The 21,472-nt window shown below is 45.4% G+C and overlaps 1 protein-coding gene across 3 annotated transcripts in view; it reads right to left on the reverse strand.

The window, feature by feature from the left end:
- The window catches only part of STAG1 (STAG1 cohesin complex component), a 154,380-nt gene extending 133,197 nt beyond the window's left edge, over window positions 1-21,183 (reverse strand). Inside the window, exon 1 of one of the 3 annotated variants that reach the window (XM_077183770.1) lies at window positions 21,019-21,183. The gene's annotated coding sequence lies outside the window, so the exon portion shown is untranslated. Of the gene's footprint in view, window positions 1-18,734; window positions 20,724-21,018 lie in introns of those variants that run through there. The other 2 variants (XM_054639006.2, XM_077183771.1) reach the window with 2 other exon arrangements.
- Window positions 21,184-21,472: the final 289 nt, after the last annotated feature.

The raw sequence follows: 21,472 nt of genomic DNA on the forward strand, positions 1-21,472 counted from the left end.
GACCTCTGAAACATTTAAGTGCTGCAGACTACACGGCAAGAGCACAAAGTGTGGCAAACAAGGGCAGAGGATGGAGGGAAGCTGGATGTGCCCTCAGCAGCAGCCTACAGTGAGTTCTGAGCTCCCTGTTTATTCTTACATACCTGCCAGAACATCCCCCCCACAAATAATGTGCTGACTGAAAGACAGATCCATCATTTCTGGGGTTCTTTTGATCCCAAAGATAAACCTTTAACATTTTATTCTGTACACTGCTGCTGTCTCACTGTTAAGAGGAGATACAGCCTTGGCCTTCACATAAACAAGATATTTTACAAAATCCCACTGTCCCTTTCTGCATAATTTGCCATTGTAATTAAATATTGGAGCTGTGACACTTATCATTGAAAATTCATGTGGTCCTTAGGCTTCCACTTTTTCTTCAGATGGAAGTCAAAAGCCACATTAATGCCAGCTTTGCTATCAGGATCACAAGAATATAATTTCTTACTAAATTAATACATTAGCACTAACATGAAAAATTAATTGTTTAAATGACTCTTACATGGCTTTTTTCCAATAATCTGTTCACCATTAAGATAATTCCCACATTTTAATTCTTGAAGGACGCTTCTAATAAGGCTGTAGGACTCACCAGGCTTTCCTTTTATTTAAAGGTTGGGTCTCCTTTCTGTTTTTAAACTGTCAATGGTTATATTTATTAGCTAACTAGAAATAATTTCCCATTTGCCATCAGCACTGCATAAAGCTCAGCTTGCACTCAGGTTTGAAAGTGTCAAATTTAACCTGAAACCTCAAACAAGCTGAATTTTTCCAGTTAATGAATCGTTGCTCCCAACTAGCTGTCCAATTCCAAAAGTAATTAATACAAATAAACTGCTTCTTAAATTAGCAGTAAAACACTAATCCATAAACATTTATCCAATAAGCATCAAGTATAATAAAACCACATTCCCTCTCATGATCAAGGGGCATTCCCATTCTGCCGCTTGAGGGTAAGAGGCTGAGGGCACCGAGCCCTCTGCCCTCATCCACCAGAGGAACAAGGAGTGGAAAAGAGCAGTGGAACCTCCTCCTGACCCAGGGAACAAAAACTGTCCCTGGAACACAGACTGCTCTCTGTCAGTGCAGTAACTGCATTATGTGGCTTTGGAAGAGTCAGGCACAACCCCACTTGAAAAATAATGAATCTGCAAGAACACATCACGAGCCATCAAATGAGATCCTAAATGTGATCAGCTGCTTTGTGGGGATTTCTGAGAAGGTACAACACACACATTTTTCTGTCCCTCCTGATGCCTTTCCTGGGAATGTAATTGCTCCAGTTTAAACTGTGATGAAGATTTTCTTCCAGAACCAGAACGTGGTTTCTGTTTTTAGGAACCACAGAACCAGAAGTCTTTGCTGCCTTGCTGATACACTGATAAAAGTTCTCTTTGTAGGGTTTGGCCAACTGGGACTGCTGCACACTTACTGTTCCCTTCTGTTTGTCTTTTCCAGCAGTTCCACAAGCTGTGGAAACAATGAAAGCTTGATTCTCCACAGATTACTGTTCTGTAACTCTGTGTGGACTCTCTAACATCTAACAACAATTGAAATCCTGCTCCTGCTTTTATTTAGAAGAGTGTGTAGAGAGGGGTGGGAAAGAGTTGTTAAGAAAGTAACTTAGGCCAGTTATCTACCTTCACAAAAACTGCAGGAATTTGCTATTTGGAGACCTCCCACCCCCTCCAAATTTAACTGAAATTAGTGGCTGTGCTCTGAAGAGACAATGCAGCAACTCAATTTTTCTAATGCATTTAAATACCATGTTATGTCAAACCATGTTATGCCAAAAAAATATTAAATCCTATTCAAAAGACCAAAAATTAGCAACATTAAAGTACCCCAAGCTTCTTTCCCTTGTCCCCTCCTCTGTCCCACTGTCCTGGCAGTGACAGGAGTGACTCAAACACTTGCAAAGCCACACTACTGCCTTAGAGAACCAAACTGAAAACCACAAATCAGCACAAGGTGACATCAAACTGCCCATATAGATATAAATCACCAAGAACGAGAAAAGCCAAGACATTCTCCAGAAAACAGCTGTTAAAATTCTTGGGTTTCTATCCAAGTAGCTTGTATTTGCCAAGAATCTTTAAGCTTCTTTTCTACCTTAGAAGCATTTGGAATAAACACAGACAATTAAACGTGTACTGCAGAACTGTTTTAAAGAATTGATTTCTCTGTTTCCAAACTGATATGCATTCAAAGGTTTGTTTCAAAAATCTTCCAGAATTCAGCAGTTGCAAAACTCTTAATCCCAGAACTTTAGCAGCACAGGATGTAATGCTCAGTGTTTTGCCCTTCTGAGTTGCTGTTTTTTTTACTTGTTTATTTTTTAGTGGGGGAAGGAAGGGCTCAAGAATTAGGGAAAGGAGGCAATACAAGCAAAAACAAACTTAGACTGCTATGTGGCTTCTAAGAAACCATACCATAATCTCAGAGAAGAGGAAGCTGTTAATGATTTCTCTGATAATATGAAAAGCAGTAGTATGAACAGGCAACATCAATGAATGCAGAGGGTTTAGTGAATTATGATAAGGGCTCAGGATGAGAGGCAGCTTCCTAGTCCAGGTCAAGTTGATTTTGTCTGCTGAATGAACTAACAGCATGATCACTGCCAGAGAATAATTTGAACACATTAATCCTGACATCCTCTCTAAATCTGAGTTGAACCTGAGAAATTATGAAGTACTGTATTGATTAGGTTCCTGCTAAGAGAAGAGCTGAAGAGCACATAATTGCAGTGCTCAAAAGCAGCCCTGCCACTATTTCATGGAGAATTCAGTCCAGTGGTCAAGGTAATATCCACCCACCTGAACAGCTAGATGTAACTAGAACAAACACTTTCTGATTTGAGGAAAAGCCAACTAAATATTTTTTCAGAAATACTTCCCAAGGGAAATGCAGTGAGTGTAAAACTTAGAGAAAAACAGCAAATGAAAATGTTTCCAGAATTATTTGTTCAGCAAACACACAAGGTAGTAATTCTATTTTGGGTTTCAAAAAGAGTGACTGGACATGCTCAAACTCCATTTAGGGGAGGCATAGAGCCTCAAACATCTAGAATTCCACACAAATCCTCCTGTATTCCTAGAGAAAGGCAGTGATGTTCATTAGGAGTCAATGATGCTGGGGCTAACCCAAGATTACTCATCAACAAACACAGATATCAATGAACAAAGATTACTCATCAAAAAACACAGTTTAAAAGTGAGCTCTGCATGTCTCCCTGTCCCAAAGGATTTAGCCTGAACCTTCAAACCTGCCATGGCCCAAACTATGAATGGCAAAAGCATGTGCTAAAGAAACACCACCAAAATTTTAGCAGAAAGGGGCACATCTTGGTAATCCTGATTATCCCCAGTGGAAAGCAGTTAAAAACAAGCTGGTGGCAAACTGAAAGGCCCCATTCTATTTACTTAATCTTACCCATTCTAACTGAGCAATGTACAGAGTCCAGCTCAGTGTCACTGATGTACCATTACCTGTCTGGAAGGGAGAGGGTGGATGGCTCAAGAACACAGGTAATGTAAATCTCTTTTGGAAAAGTGCCATTCCAGGTGACAACTCAACATTCAGATAATCCAAGAAGCCTCTGAAGAAATTGGTGAGACTTTGTATCTTCTTGCCAAATAGCTTTCTCCCTTTTCCCAGGAGCTTCTTGGCTACTGTTTGAGCTCATCCAAAGGCCTGCAGGTGGATAAGGAGTTTGCCTGGATTTTCTCTGACTGCTCCATGAGGAGGTTCCAGCACCAAAAGGGTCATCCAGAGCCAGCTGAAAGCACAGCTTTCCTTCTTTTCTTCAGGGAGCTGCTGCTCTCCCAGCAGTAGTAGCCCAGCAAGGTCAGATTGAGAAAAGGGTGCCAAAAATATTTCACTAGCTAAAAATGAGGAAGCTGCTTGATTAGGCACAAAAGTATAGCTTTTATTTCAACTGTGATATCAGAAGCCCTAAAATAGAAAAATCCCAGAAAATACAAAGTAGACAAAAAATTCACAACTTAGTCTCTAATCCCCTATCAACTAAAGTATAAAATTAGATAAACATGCAAAGGACTATGTTCTCCAATTCTAGTAAGGACACAGGAATATCTCAAATTATACTATGTATGAGAAGAGAATAGTCTAGTTTCATGTTTCTTAGTTATTCAACTAAATCCAGGAGGAGACAATAACAATTTAAAAGCAGATTTTTCTCTCTACACTTTCCCTTGTGAGCTGCATGAGGATTTTTCTTTGCTTTAATTTTATATATTAAAATAGCATCCTTAATTACTTAGAGCTTATATGAACTTTCAATGTCCAAATTTTATTGCAGCCATTTTAATACCCATAATTAGCTCGTTCCGATTTTTAATGCTAAATACTATAAATTACTGAGTACTCTAACACTTCAGTTTTCTAGTACTTAGATTTTTAATATTACAGATGTGACAGGTTCTCCCATCTGAAGTGGTTGAGCTCACCCCCCTACTGCATTACACAGCTCATGTTCAATACACTCCAAATTGCTAGTGGCTCTTTTCATCATTAATTACATTTTTCACGTCCAACACTAATCGATTTCCAGCCCATGACCAACAGAAGAGAGCAATCCCACTTCTCATTCTGTACCTCAGCCTGGCCTGTTCTGCTGTGATTACCATGTGCTGCTGTCTCTGTCACACTTCACTTTCTAAATAATGGGTTTCAAGCAGGATACACTGCTTTAATGTGCATTTGTAAAACACATAGCAAAGCACATTCTCAGTCTGTCCCAGGCCCCCAGCCATCTGGGAAGGAGCACATCCCTGCAGGATTGCTACCTGGCCTTCCCACACCTGCCTGGAAGAGGAAAAACAAGAGGAATGAGAGCTCTAAGAGCCCTGCAACTCTAGTGTGATTCCCAGTACTGATTTCTACATTTCTTTATCAAAAATGCTCTGGTCTTAATACTGCCAAGGAGAGAAAAGGGAACTGACTACCTTTTAAAACTAATGCTTCTAGGTTTATTCCTCTTTTGCAGGAACATGGGGAATTACTTGTGCATTTGCTATGGAAAGCACCTCTCTTACCTGCAGGCTGAAACTTGGAGTTCACTGTGCACTTACAGCACACATTATACTAAAATATATCTGCTGAAAATCACACATCCTTCCTAAGTACAGAAAGTCCTGAATATAGAACTCCCAAAGAATTCACAGGTAATTCCCAATCAGTACATGGAGCAAAAACTCCACCCTTGAATGTGTTTGAGGTTTTCATGCCTGTGGGTTTTTCTTCTTATAGTCTTCAATTAAACAACAACAAAAAAACCAACAAAAATCAAACAAACAAAAAAACAACACAAACACCAACAAAAAAAACCCAAACAAACAAACAAAAAACACACCCAAAAGGTGAGGTCAAATCCTGTCCACAGGTTGTTACTTCTGTAGGTACCATTCAAAATTCAAAACCAGAAGTGTGAGAAGATGTGACCTTGCAGACAGAGCACCATGAGCAGATGTGAGATCACCCAGAGCCTGGACATCCCATCTAACAGAACCTGTGAGTACTGCACTCTCAAAGAACAGCCTGTTTCAGTGCCAGCCCTCTGAACCCACAGCAGCAGAGGAACCCAGCCCTGAGCACTCCCAAACCTTCCACCTTCCTTTGCAGTCAGAATTCAGGGAACTCTTCAACACTTTCATGCTTTGTTTTATATACTGTATAAATGTTATAAAGAGTATTATACATTACTGTATGTTTGATTCACATATTAACTGCAGGCAATACAGGCATCTTGCAGTTCCAGAGACACTGGGCATGTTAACAGAATGCAAAATAAGAGTTATTTGTTTCAGCAAAATTACCCACACTGAAGCTAAAAACATCTCTCCAGAATTCCTAGGGCAATGCTGAGAAAATTTTGTCTTTAAAGCTATAAAAAGTTTCATGAGCTCCTTACCAGTGGGCACTGAAGCCTCTTCCACAAGTTTTCAATTATTCCTCAGAGGAGGGAGCACTGATACATGAACACAGTGAGCAGAGATGGAACAGCAAATGTTTCTGTAACTGGAGTGTCCATGTGCTCTTTGCAGACAGAAGATATTTCTCTGACACAAAAATGAAATTTAGCAGCCACATTTGAAAAAAAATTGTCATTTAGAGTAGCTGCTGACCTTACTAAAACACCAGAAGAATGATCTGTGAGAATGGGTTATGAGATTAATTGCCAAAGGAAGAAGAAAGAAAACATAGTGAGATTTCAGTTCACTAGAAAAAGGGTACCCAGAACACATTTCAAAGTATCATTTTTAACAGGAGAGATTTTAGAATTCTTTTTATTATTTAAAAATTAACATTTAAAGGGGTATTTATTATTGATTGTTCTCTACTGTACAATTTAATTTCTAATCTGCTTGCAAACACCCAGACTGATGAAGACCTGCATAAAATTAAATCCCATTACAGGGAAATGGAAGAGAAAACAATCAGCACAGTAGTTAAATACTGACTTGCAAATATAAGACAGTTTCCTTAAGTCAACAACTGACATCACCAGAGCAAGGTAAGACTGAAATGAACTCCTGAAGTCTGTCGCCTGTTTTCTGAGCAGAACCCAGGAAAATCAATCTTGAACATCTAAAAGTTCCTAAGCAAAGAGGATTTTAGGGACAAACCACTGTCAGTAGCTGGTGAGATTCCTGCTCCTGACATCCAGCCACGCAGTTCTTGGCTGTAAGAAGCAAGAAATTCTGCCTTCAGTTGTTATACCCCATATTTAGTTGTTTAGCTTCCCCCTCCCACTGGCTGTTGTTTTTGTCTGTTATAGTGGTCTTTTTTTAATTTCTTACTTTAATTTCAGATAAGAAGGAGTTACAAGGTTGTGATAAAACAGCACAAACTTTTTCTTGTTTTAACACCAAACTGTTGAGTCTGTTAACCAAGAACTTTGATACAGCCACTATGAAGAGGAGGGGCAGGAAAACAGTTTTGGAGCTTGATCAAGGAAAGGATTCTTAAAAATACTGCAGTCTACAGAAAACAGAGCAGAAGAGAAACTGGCAGAATTGTGCACTACATGGATGAAAGCAGAGAGAAAAAGTCCTAAGACCGAATGGATTTTGATTTAAACATTTAAAGCTCAAGCTCCTCATACACACACAGTGCCAAACTCTCAAGAGATCCGAGATCAGTTGATTTTTTTTCCCTTGGATTTTTGAGGCCTATTAGAAGGGAAAGTAAGAGATTGATGTCAAGGCTCTTCCTAGTCTATTAAAAGGGTGATATACTGGTAAGATAAGTGATGCAATCACGGAGATGAGCTTCCCAGGGAGGTACCCTGGAAGGATGAAGTGCTGCTGGCCTGCATCTCAGCTGCAATGATGGGGGAAAAAGCCATATTCCCAAAGAACCAGCCAGGTCCTTGGGCACTCACTCATTTCCTGCTGTAAAGTAAAATGCCCAACTACAGCACAAAGGCTGCTCCATCGGGCTGGGAGCCACACAAGTACAGACCACAACATCATCTGCTCCTCCAGCACAGCCCAGGTACCCCAGCTGGCATCCAGCACAGCCCAGAGCCCTCTCTGACCTGCAGAGATGGATCCCTGCCTTCCCACACCCCTGCAGCAGGGCAGCAGCACAGGGAGGCCATGTGGCACCAAAGGAAGGCTCTCCCTGTCCCCTGAATTTTCCTGCTCCTCCAAGTCCCGTTCATCTGCTGACAGAACAGTGACTAAAAGCTGTCAGAGTCCCTCAGGGTGTTTCCAAACACCTGTACAAGGCAGTGGCTGCTGCTGAGCTGGCACAGGCTGATGGCCCTGTCCCTGCCAAGTGACACACAGGGCACCCCAGGTCTGTCCCAGACCTGCATGGGGCACTTGTCCCCTGCCCAGGGCATGGCCAGGAACGATCCCCAGCCAGGCACAGGAGCCAAAGTGCCCCTGGAGGAAGCAGCGACAATGGCGAGGGGACAGAGGCTCATCAGTCAAAAGGAGACACTTGGGGGTGACAGGAGGGCAGCAAAGGTGATAGCCTGTCACCTACAAAAGAGCTGGGAAAGCACTAACTGATGATAAAAAAGCACTAAAAAAAAAAGTTAGGTATGTTTATCAAGACAAAGCTACTAAGTGAACCAAATTCAGTAAAGCCTAGAAAGTACAACCTAGTTCAATTTATTTACTTATAAATTAATCAATTTTGAATTTTCATCCCACCTCAACCAATATAGCCCCATGACAAATTAGGTTGAAAAACACAGCAAAAGGCAGTTTCAAAATAAGCCAACAAGGAGCGAAATCCAGGTTTCAAATCATAATGCACTTAAAACAGTAGAGCACCAGAGCAAATCTGTCTGAAGCTTATGAAAGCCCTGAAAATTATAAACTGAGAGGAAACAAATGCTGTGGTATGAGGAATCCAGGATACAAACAGACAATAAATAAATGTTGCTAATGATGTCCTAACTAGAAGGCTGGTTTCAAAGCTCAAAACATCTCTGCTTGGTACAAAAATGTACCTACAGTCTGGAAGAAACAAAAGCTGCAAATGCTGTCCATGCTGGAAAACAGCTGTTTCCTAAGAAAATTTTAGGGCAAGTCTGTGAAACACACAGATTACATTCACATTAAATGCATCCCTTTTAAACTTTTTTAGCATATATTAATTTTGTTTCCTAGTTTTTTCCTCTTACAGCTGCTATTATACTTTTACCACAAAATTGCCAAAAATTGCCACAAAAAAAAATTACCACCAAAAAAAAAAAAAACAAAAAAAAACACCAAAAACCAAAAAACAACAACCCCAAGTCTTCCTTCCGTATTGTCAAAGTCGTCATGAAGACTTGTACCATTTTATAATAACAAAAAAAGCAGCATTTGAAATCAAAGGATGTGGAGAAACCAATGTTCCACGTATGCTTCCAGCAGCTTGATGCTGAACAAACAAGGCAGCCTCTTTCTTCAGAGCCCTTCATGAATATTGAAGGCTGCAGCTCATGAAATGACAGCACAGCCAGAGCAGCAGGCAGAGCTCCTCCCGCCCTCCCCAGGGCAAGGGCAGAGCCCGGGCTCCTCTCCGCTGCCATCGCAGCCAGGGATTGATGCTGTGCTTGTGCTGCAGCCCCTGCCAACCACACGGGAAGCTGGCCCTGTCACAGGCCTACAGCCACTTGTTTCACCAGTGACAAACCCTCCCCACGCAGGTGCCATCGCTCCCTTTGTGACAAGGGTGACCGTGGCTCTCAGTGACAGAAACCCAGAGTGACTCCAGACACCGAGCACAGGCTAAGGCAGATTCTCAGCCCCTGGGCTGGCCTGCAAAGCCCTCCATATTTAATAACAAGCAAAAAGAGCAAGGGACTCTTGTGACGAGCTCGTCACAATAAATAAATAAATAAATGAAGAACAATCCAGCTTGCTCCACTAAATTATCAGCATCAGAACAGAGTGCCCAGTTTGGAGGCCCAGACTTTGAGATATAAACTGACAGGAGAGACTCAACAAATCTGTAAGCTGGGTCAGAGGACTAGAAAACCAGAGGTAGAAGAAAACACTGAGAAACTCAAAGATACAGGTTGTGTTAGAGCTCAAGGAGAAAAAAAAATGACAGCTCATGGATATTGAGGTAGAGCAGAAAAAGCTCACTATGACGAAATAAAACCCAAAAGTTAACTGCAAAATGTGTCAGTTAAACACTGCAAACAAACCAGTCAGTAAGAATATACAGCGCTGGAATAAGTTGCTTAGGAAATGCAGTGAAATTTCCAGCAACTAAAAGATTTGACAAGCAGCTGTCAAGAATACTGTAAATTGTTGTACCCCAAGACAGACAAAGGGATTAACTCAAGCTCTCTCTCCATTGTTTTTGTTTGGGGGTTTTGGGAGTTTTTTTGTTTTTTGTTTTTTTTTCCCTGTGTTCATTTGGGAACAAAGAAAGCCCAGGAAGATTCACAGAAGTAAAAGTCAATAAATAACTATCCTAGTACAAGTCCATTATTCCAGTAAAACACAAGACTGCACAGAGGTCTACAGCTTTAATATCCCTTAATGGCTGTAAAAGCAAGATGATCTTGGACTTGAGCAGTGACCCTAGAGATTCCAGCAAAGCACAAAACAAATCAGTGAAAAAATTTCAAATAAAATAATTAGAGGAAAACCCACTCCAATACCAGTTCTTTCATTAAATAAAACCACAACAGTAGAAGTCTTTCTAGCATCTATTCTCACAACACAGCACATTGCAGTCAGAGGATGGAGACGTGCAAGTGATGAACACTTTGCAATTTTTCAAAAGTGATCTACTGTTCTTAAAGGAGAATAATTATAGGACTAAATAATAGAAAACTCCTACTTGAAAGCCAGGGGTGGGGACTGCAGAGCAGGTATTTTAGGAAACCATTAACCACTACAACATTTTGGGTGGTGGTCTTCAAGAAAACATACTGCAAGGTTAAATCTCTGCTGGTAATACAGGACAAGTTCTTATCAGCTGCAGGGTAAGGGAAAAATCCTACAAGGAAAAAAACATGATGGGGCCAGGCTGGTGTCAATTTTCCCCATCACATATGATTGGGGTAAAAAAAAAAAAAAAAATTTAAGGGGGTAAAATGGTATTAGAGCCACTGTGTTCCAGTGGTGAGAGCATGGACATTCACACAAAAAAGTGACCAAAGAGCCCCTAAGACAGGAACCTTCCACCTGGGATTGCAGCCAAACTGAGACACTGTTGTCACAGCCCATGTCACAGTTGAGATGGCCACGATAGTGTCACCACACAACTTCAGAAAGCTTTAAGCACTCACCCAGAGTAACTCCATAGCACATGAGAAAGCTTCAGGCATCAGCCCATACACAGTAACATCTACTCACCTCAGAAGGCTGCAAGCATCTGCCCTCCTTGCTCTTTAGCCCAGCCTTTTATCCCCTCCTGTTGATGCCCTGCACCTGTGTGCCCTCTGCTCCCTTTGGTGTTGGTCAGTGCCCCTGGGCACTCCATGGCTCATTGCTGTCAGTGCTGCTCACCTGCTGCTCACACCTGTAGCTCATTGGGGATCAGGCTTGGCCAGCCCCATCCCAATCACCACAAACTGTGTGCCTGCACTCTGTAGGTGCACCCTCAGAATGCAACAGCACCAACAGCTCTGACCTCCACACCACCAGTCAGCTCCTGGCCAGCTTAAAAGCCCATGACTTTGCTCCCTTATTTTGTATTCACTGTGACATCCTCAACTGGCCAAGCACACGATGTTGTTATATCCTGCTGGGTTTACTGATCTCCCCATCCGGGATCTGTTCCTCTGGGAACAAATATATGTTCTCTCCAAAATAAATGTTCTCTCCTAAACCAAGTTAGGAAAAACATTTGTTCCTTATCTGAGCCCTCAGTGACTCACCTGCTTTGAAGGAAACAAGAATATAGCACAAAAGACACCTGAAGGACAAGTTCCACCTTTTGGCAACTTTATGGCAAGAGACCAAAAAATCAAAGCCTGGTTTCCAAACCTGGGGATTTGTGCCTCACACAGTCTGGTGTTCAGGAATGGCTTCTGCTCGCAAGCAGCAGAGTGGTGTCTGTCCAACTCCTGTCCTCCCCAGAGCTGGGAGGATACAGTGAAGGTTACTCTCTGTGTGGCACACACAAAATGCTCCTATGCAAAACCTGCACAACTACAAAATCTGCAAGAAAGAGATATCCCAGTCAAACCAAGATGCCACTCACTATTTTGCAGACCTGTATGATCAAGCAATGTGGATTTTTTTTAACAACTGAGAAACAAGAATCTCATTAAAGCCACTGGCCTTTACCTTGAAGCATGAAAACTCAGCAGGAATTACCCACTGAAATCCTTAGAAGAAGATATATTTACCACACCTAAAAAACCAAACCAATCCAAACCAAAAAACCAATCAACCAAACAAAAAAACCCAAACATACAGAAGAAAAGCCAAAAAACAACCCACCAAAAAAAAATCACAAAACCAAACAAAAAACAAAAGAACACCTCACCTTAATCTTATATTCAAACCAAAAGAACACCCCACCTTAATCTCATATTCAAACATGAATTTGAATAAGTTTTGTTGGAACACCACAAAAATAACCAATCTGCAGCTAAAAACTTAACACAGGACTTTCCAGTCCAGACAGTTGATTTGTCAAAGGCATGTGTTATTTGAAATTAGATGGGAGTAACTGCCTAACAAAACCCATCTCAACCACAGGCGTGCTCATCTAAGCCATCTATAACAATGGAAAAACCAACATTCCCCTTGGGGATTAAAAAAAATTCCCAGCAACCAAGTCCCAAACTGCCTGAGCTTACAGCCAAGGAAAAATAATACAAATGAGGCTGCCCTGTGTATTAAATTTTTGTTCTTTGTTGGCTATTAATAGACAAGTGTGGTGAATGTAAGATGATATTCAGATCATTTCCAGCCTCCTACCAGCACGATCTTCCCTTCCTTCCCCACAGCTTTTTGTCTTCCCAGCCCAGGCCCCATTTCAGGGAGCTCTGACTGCAGCATCAGATGCAGGAGCCACAGGAAGGGCAGGACAGTTCCTGCACTGCCTCAAGCCACTCCTGCTGCTCTTGGGTCTTCTCTCAAAGAGCCTGGCACGCCACCAACACCAGCAAGAGCTTGTCCAGAGATTAAAAAGGGCACCTTTATTATATAGATATATAAAGCAAGCCACTTGAGGAGCTGCAGGAGCTGCAGTTACTTTGCACAGCACCACTTTCTCTACCAGCTGCCCCATCAGGTGCCAGGAACAGCCTGTTCCTCTCACCCCTGATACCCCATTTGGTGCAGAGAGCTCACCATGAATTTATTTCTTCTGAAGAGCTGGAAGTCACTGGTTTGGTACATTCCCATGCTCTTTAATTATGTAATTGTTCCATGACAGCTCAGTTCCAGCAGCTCTTCCCCGTGTCAGACTCACTTCTGCCAGCACCAGTGAACCTGCACACAGGCTCAGGATTCCAGCAGCATAAATAACTGCAGTGGCACTCTGTGACACTTCACAGGGCTGCTGCTGCTGCTTGTCATTGACCAGGCCTGTGGGTGAAGAGATCAGAACTGGGGAACTACAAATCAGAGCTGACTGTCCCACATGCTGAATGCTTTTTGTGACCACTGCCACACCAAGTCATTCTCTTTTGACATGGGCATGAATGCAAGCACGAGTTACAAAGAGGAGCAACACGTGGCCTGGAGGACAGAGGCAGACACAATAGCCCAGCCCTGGCTGTGGGTGTTATCAAAGCATGGCTTTGGGTCAAGGAAGTTCTTTGAGGGACAGACAACAAAGGAGCTGACTGCCAAAAATTTATGGGCGAGGAAGATGTGAAAGGTTATTCTCAGCTGTGAATTTCACAATAAAACTCTGCCAGTGACATACCCTGCCAATAGCTCAGAATTTACTGCAGAAAATGCTGGTGGGCACCTCCTGCCATGGCACAGGGGCTCCAAGTCCTGCACAAACGCTATGGATGATGCTGATGAATGGCACACTCTTGCAAAAGGCCTGGCAATTCTCTGTGGCAGAGATCACCGAGAAAATATTCTAAAAGTTTAGAAAAGGATACGCATTCATGCCTTAGCAGTTTTGTAACAATACACTTGCCTTGGGGAAACAAAATGTCCAGGGAATAATGGCAGCTACAAGTGGCAACTCCTCCCTGCACCCCTCAAATGTGTCACTTTGCTTCCCTCGATTCCTGTCCCTCAGCCTCATCTCTCAGCCCCTGTCTTTCCTTCTCAGCTTTCCACCAGGACACCAACAGCTCTGAAGCAACAACCAGCAATGAGAAGTCAGAGAAGTGAGGCATACCAATGGGAAAGGCTTGTCCTCCCAGCTCTAATGGCTCTGGCATTCACAAACATTTACCTCCAAGACAAGAAAATTCATCACCTGGTCGGGCAATAGGATTTACATAAGCCCCCACTCCAGGGCTTTCTGACCTTGATGCTGGTGCTTTGTAGTTCCACCAACATGAGCTTGAGTGTGTAAAAACTTTCCCTTGCAAAGCAAAAACAAGCAGCTTCTCTGGTTCCTCTTGGGAAGAAAATTAGGTGTAACAGCTCAATATCAAAACACACCTCTCCAGGTTCTGAGCATGTCCAGTATCTTGCACAACAGCACAATAATTAGTATTCAAAATTTCCCCAGACCATTTTGAAACAGGAATTAAAATTCAGCTTCATCTTACTGCTTTGTCAGAGAAAACTGTTGCTAATGGAGCTTACAGAAACAAAAGATATTAAAAAAAAAAAGAAAGAAAAAAAATCACTCCTCTGACTTGGGAAGCAAAACAGATGCACAAAGCCAGAGAAATGATGCCATTTCTCCTGATCAGCTGCACTGACCCTTCTCAAAGGGATGGGAAAGGACACATTATAGGTGAATTCTATTTGATTTATGTAAATACAAGCAGAACAATCGGCTAGTGCTAAAACAGAAAAAGCATCAAAGAGCTTAAGGAAAACACTGGGATTGTGGAACTGAAAGGAGGTGAAGAATAAACAAGCCAGGATCTGAGACTCAAAGGGCAGAATACCCAAACTGGAGCTCTCCTGCACTCTCACTGCCATTCCCAGAGCACTCTGTGGAGCGGGGCACAAAGGTTACAGATGGCTGAGCACAGTTTGGAGGCAGCCAAAGGCAAGGCAGCCCCTCCAGTCTCAGCTCTGTGTGCAAGGACGATCTGTGCAGTGCTGAGTCGCACTCCTTGTGCTGCATTATTTGTTTTATTTGTTTTACACTATCACTGCAACCATTTGTTTGGGTTTGTTTCAGCCCAGTAGCAAACAGAAACAGGCCCACAGGAGAGTACTCTGTGTATATTCCTTTTCTCTGTCCTTTTCTCCATCTCCACTATCAATAATTATCAGTGCATGGACCCATTTCCACTGAACTCAGGAAAACAGAGATCCCAAAACATGTAAGTACCTCTCTATTGTTAAAAATATTAATTTCTTAGAAGAGAGATGTTTAATTCCTCTCCCACAAGCAATGTCCTATTAAAGTAAGGATGTGGGAAAAACAAAACTATCAGACACCAAAGAAGCCACATAAGTGAACCAGAAAAAAGCAGCCTTCAAAATAAAATTCTACTGCTTGAAGCAGTGCTTACTCTTGAACATAATTTATAGTTATGTTTACTCTCTCACCTAACACTCTGTTAGTCTAGTGAGCCTAGTTTAGTAGAAACCATTCCAGAAAATAGATCTGCAGGCAACTAAATAAACTACAGCATTCAGACAGGGAAATCAACCTTCCTTTTGTATAAGAAAGTCAAGTTCCACAAATCTACAGGATTTCTCACAAGGCCCTCCCTTACACCAGTGGACTGTACTTGACAAAGGCTGCTTTAATTTCCAAGAGACATTTAACAAGATTCTTCAGACAAGGCCCTTAAAGAAATCAGGCTGCCATGGCAACAAGAGCCCTTGCACGGACAGGTTACCTGGTGAAGGGACAGGAGACAAAGAGCAAACCAAGGGCTCATCCCTGACTCCACAGGAGGCCCCAGGGGAGCCCAAGGAACGCAGGGCACCAGGAGTGCCCAGGGTGATCTGTAAGGCCCCTTCCAACCCAAACAACACCATGACACCATGAGTGTGAGCTGGAGGCCACCCTGGGACTCTTCCCTCCAGAACAGAATGCCAGCAAGGTGCTGATGGCACCAGAGGAAGGGAAGCACAAACACAGCTGCAGACAGCAGAGCTGGCAGGGACACTCAGGGAGGGTCAGGGTCACCCACAGAATCCCAGCTGTGCACAGAGCAATGGGCTCCAAGCTGAACACACACAGCTGAGCCAACCTGAACCTCTCAGCTGGACGATCCCCATCTCCAGGACCATTTTTCCTCAAAAGTATTCCTGCCACTGACCTTGCATCAGCTCTATCACCTCCTGACTCTGACAGCCTGACTGGATTCACTCACTGGGCAGAAAAACCTCCCTCCCAAGCAGAGCAGTTTGAAATTCCAGGTAGGGAATTCAGCTCCAGGGAAGGTCAAAGCAGCAGCAGCAGCACAAAGGGAAGGGAGAGCTGTACAGCTGTGGAGACACAGATTCCTCTCAGCTGAGGCAGCCTGGCAGAGCAGCTCAACCATCCTGAGCCATTGCACTGGCAGCAACCAGCTCGTGTGGTCTTAATGAACAGATCCAGAAATTAACAATGCAAAACTGGCACACTGAGCATGCACTTAAGGTGGAATTCATTACCCTTTGGCAAATGAAGTTTCATTTTCCACTTATAAACACAAACATGTTGGTATCTTCCAGGTCCTTGGGGATTCTAACCCTAAAAGGAGAGAGAGAAACCCTCACGGGGGGAGAGTAAACAGATACTCAGCTTGTTATTGGATTTTGGTTTCAAAAAACACCTCCACATGGTAGGCTTTAATACTTAAAAATGTATTCAAGATTAATTGTTTTGATTTTTATTAATTTATTTTAGAAAAATTGTTGACATTTAGAAACATTTCTGACACACAGGATAATCCCTAAGTAACTCTCCAAAGAAATACCTTTTTCCTATGAGCTGAACAATCTGTCAACACTGTTCTCATTCAGCTAATCTGCCAATATAATACAAGCCTGCTATTTGTAGAGCTACAGAATATAAACTCACTAGATTTATTTATAGAATAAGTATCTGCTGCTGAAACCTTGCACAGCAAGGAACACAACTGGCTGGATGTTCCCTCACGCTGCTTTCTAGTAAAACATTACTTTTGGGAGCCACCTGAAACAACCTGTCCTTCAGCTGAAGGGGGGACAGGCTTAAGAATTCCACCTTCTGCTCCTAATTGTGAAATAAATTATTAATGACTGTGTGACTGGAGCTCACAACACACTCCCACTCTCATGTCTAATAATGCTGACAACTGTGGCTGAGAGCCTGTCCCACCACACCATGTGCAGCCTTTTTGTGTTTTTTAAGACCCAAATTCCCTCTGGGCAGGATGAGCAGCAGGTCAGGGACCAGGTGCTGGTAGCTTTGGCCAGCCAGTGCTCCCAGCTCTGGGCACAGAGAGCAGCACCCACCAAAGTCGGGGCCTGAAGGCATGAAAAACCTTCTATCTGCACTCCTTGTACTCCTTGTACCTCATATGGAATTACCTGCATTTATAAATAGGCATTTTCTCCCCAGATATTCCAAAATTAAGGCAGAGTAACCAAATTTACCAAGTTCATGTCACACCTACAGCTCAGAACAGGACACAGGTGACACTTTGGGCCCTGACAGATCTCTCTCTTCTTGGGAGGCATCCTGCTATCTCAAGCACACTCTTATTATTTAAAAGCATTTTCCAAACTATAAAATGCCTGCAGGGATGCAAATGAGGAAATGTGGCAAAGCTGGCAAGGCCAGAAGCAGGGATCCTTCAAACCACAGGAAGAGCACCTGAGCTCCTGGGTATTCTCTCAGTGACACACCAGCTGCCAAGTGCTGCAACCACTGCCTACAGTCAGACTTCCAACATGTCAGAAACTAAATTAGCACGTTGCTACAAAATCACAGCTAAGGACAACATTCCCTCTGCAGTCCCTCCCCTTAACCCTGAAGGCGAGGTCTGCCTTTAAAAAAAATCGGAGTGCACCTTCACAAAACAACACTTATTTTTGAAAGTGTTTTTTGGACTGAAAAGTTGCAAGAGGTCATAGTAACACTCTCTAAACCACATCTTTTCCAAGGGAACAAAGAAATAGGTTTCTGTGTTCTGATCACATATTTAACACCCAAACCAACAAAACTACATCAGCATGGAAAAGCAAAATACTGCATGTCCCTGGATGCTGTGGGTAGAAACAACAAAACAATTATCTGCTCATGAACTCAAAACCTTGTAGGATTTCCCTTTCTTCTCCAAGAGCAAAAACCAACTCTAGTCCTTTCTGGTTTTAGCCAAATGAGCAGACACAGTGGCATTGCAAGCCAGAGATGACAATCTGCAACTGGAGTTTCAGAACTCCACTGATGAATGAGAGTGACTACAAGTAAACCCCAAAACCTTAAAGAATGCAGGAAGTATCTTGCAGACATGGGCTGGCATTTTAAGTCCTGAAGTCAACACAGCAGATTGAGATAAGGCACTTCCTTATCTTGGCACCAGATTCAGCATCACCTTCTGGGTCTGACTCCAAGCACCAGAAGCCAGAGCCTCATCCCAGAACTCCAAGGTGCAGCACCGGGAGGTCCCAGAGAGGCCAATCACCCATTCAGCAGCGCTGCAGCTGAATTCTGGCTTTAACATTCCTGCACAACTTCAGCAGAGTTTGCCTCTTTCAGTATGTCCTGTGGTAATTACAGATCTGGCACTCTGGAATTCTCAGCAGGGTGTGAGAAGCTTTTGTGCATGTTACCAGCAAACAAACCACAATATTACCATAAAGGCATGTTCTCATCCCACTGAAAGGACTCTTCTTAGAAAGTCATCACAATTCAGCATTTCTCTCACTGCATCCTTACACTTCTATGGGCTCACTTGCCCACTAAAATGTTATTTAAATTACCAGTATTTAGCCAACTTGTACCAGGGCATGTCTTTACAACCAAGAGAAAGAAACAAGAGATTCCACAGTCACCAGCACAAACTCGAGGTACATTTTGTTCTTTCAAATGAAAAACATTCACTTATTGAGTTTCTGACTACCCCAAGGAACAAATTTTGTCGTTGCATCCAAGTATGAGCTATAATATCGTTCACAAACCTTCTCAACTCTCCTAAGGTGACTGCAGTTGCAGAAGAAGTCACGTCCAAGTCTGCACAACACGAAGGGCAGGCTGTGGACAGGGGCAGGAGGTGACAAGCTCAGAGACCCCAGGCACACAGCTCCAGCAGCAGGGTTCCAGGTACCCTCACAACTTTACACAACCGCATCCTGGGGGGGACATTTGGCCAGAAATGCTGTCCCTCAGTGAACCAGTCAGCTCCAGCACTTTGTGAAATGTTAGGAAGCGCCAGAGGCTGTGGACTGCAGTCCCCTGGACACAGGGGCTCTAGATGGATGAAGTGCTCAAAACCTCCAGAACTGGCATTAATTGTTCACCCAGCTTCAGAAAAGCTTCCTTCCCACTACCCACTCTCACTGATGTAAATCCATGTGTCCATCAGCAGCAGCAACACAGAATTTCAACTGCACGGTCTCTATTGAGCAGCCAGTAACAGTTACATCCTCTCAGATTAATCACAACCCTGAAGTCAGCTCCTGCTCACAAGGAAATCCTGCTGCATCACGGGTTAGTGTGTCATTTCAAAACCCTCTGCACCCCTACGTGTATTTTCTCAGGCTTTCCAACAAAAAGTCATCACAGTTGAGTCAGAAATAATAAAAAAAAAAAACATAAAGAAAGAATAAACTGGCTTCTAATTCTGTCATAGAAAGAACTTCTTCACATGGTCAGAACACCTTTTGACAGACAACCTGCACACTGCCTTGTGGCCCAGTGATTTCTTCAGGGGTGGATGGATTACACTGTACAAAACACTCATCAAATAACCCTGCTAGAGCACTAGGCAAGACCAAACTGCTCTGGATCCAAAGAATTTGCATGGATCCTTCTCTCACACCTCTCCTTTTTCACTAGTGTAATAAGATGGAAAAGTTACTGAATCCAGCCATTATTGTCATCTATCCCACCAAACGCAGGACACAGTTTAATAACAGTTGCATTGGTGGTGTGATCTGGAGAAGGTTTTTCATTCCTCAGCAACCTAAACAATAGATGCTTTCACTAGACTAACTCTACACAGCTACAAAATCGTGTGAAATGCAACTGCAATAATCAATACTTACAAAGCAGCTCAATTCAGTTTAATTAAACTCACACTGTCTTCCCAGAAACTAAGTTTTTGACACTGGTATTGGCAGTCATGTCCCTTTAAGTTTCTCCATGGATACTACAACTATTTTCTTTCTCCCAAGTCACGCTTCCTCCCAGCCACTGCTCACACTCCCTGTTCCATCCCAGGAGCACAGGGAAAGCAGAGTGCAGCTGTCCACCACCAACCAGGATGGGCCAAGTGACCAGCACCCAGCACCGAAGCCTTCCATTGCTCGGAGCACAACCTTTGCTGTGTCTGAGCCCAACAGAGCAGGACCCCAGCCCGGTTTTGTGCCTCTCCCCCGCTCGCAGCCCCGGCCACAAGGCATTGCCTGCACTTGGCTGCTCCCGGAGCCGTGGATCGCTGGATCCCGGCTCCGCTCCCGCCATCCCCGGGGCTCGGCGCGCTGCTTTTCCCATTTAAAGCACGGGGCAGCCCCACGGCTGCGTGACACGGTTCTGTCCCCCGGGCCAGCCGAGGGGCGGCCGCTCGCCCCGGTGCCACCGCACTGGAAACTCGGGGATGAGCAACAGGAGCGGCGGGTGGGGGTCCCCGGCCCCGGGACTGCACCCCGGCCTGGCCCCCTGGATCCCGGCCAGGCGCTCGGGGGGCCCGGGCGCTCCCGTGGGCTGGGTCCCGGCGGCGGGCCGGGCCGGGCCGGGCCGGGCCAAAGGCGGGTCGGGCCGCCCACCGGCTCCCGGAACTTTCCCTCCTCCGCCGCCGCCCGGGGCCGGCCGGGGGCCGCCGCCACCGAGTCCCGCGCGGCGGAAGCGCCACCCCCGCTCCGCCCGAGCATCCCCCGTCGCCCCCACAGGCCCGCCGCGGCCGCCACCACCCGGAGCGGGGCGCAGGCCCGGCGGCGGGGGAGGCCGGCCCGGCTCGGCCCCGCGCCCCCGGCAAAGCCCCGGCGGGGACAATGAGATGGCGGCGAAGAGCGCCGCGCCCGGGGGACCCGTTGCTCCGGCAGGAGCCGCCCCGCCCCGCGCCGCCTCCTCTTCCCTCCCCTCCCCTTCTCCTCTCTCCTCGCACGGGCAGCGCCCGCTCCCGGCCCGGCCGCCACGGAGACCGAGCGAGCGAGCGAGCGGCCCCGGCCCCGCTGCCCCCGCCCCTCGCGCCTCCATCTTGGATCGGCGCCTCCCGCGCGCTCCCTCCCCGCGCGCCGCGCTCACCTCGGGCCGCGCCGCGGCGGCGCCCCGGGAGCGCCCCGGGAGCGCTGCGGGAGCGGCGGCGGCGCGCGGGGTCCGGCGGGCGCGGGCCGGGGCCGGGGCGGCGGCGCTGGCGGGGCCCGCGCGGGGCTCAGCGGGGCCGCGATCCTAAACCGCCACCTGGCGGCATTTCCGACCCGCCACGGCGCAGCCGCCCCGCGCGCCGGGCGCGCAGCGCCCCCTGCCGCCCGCGCCGCCGCACCGCGCGTGCCCGGCCCCGCGCCGCCGCGCGACCGCGCCGCGCGCAGAGGAAGGGGCGGGAACGAGGGGAAGCGGCCCCGCCCCGGCGCGCGCGGCACGCGGGAAAACGTCTTTCGCGCGGAAACGGCCGCGCGTGCGCCGCGTGCCCGCAAACACCGCCCGGGGGGGGGGGGCGGGGGGGGGTGACAGTCGCGACAGTGCCGGCGGAGACACGGGC

Source organism: Agelaius phoeniceus, chromosome 10 (assembly GCF_051311805.1).
Source record: "Agelaius phoeniceus isolate bAgePho1 chromosome 10, bAgePho1.hap1, whole genome shotgun sequence".
Classification (NCBI taxonomy): Eukaryota; Metazoa; Chordata; class Aves; order Passeriformes; family Icteridae; genus Agelaius; species Agelaius phoeniceus.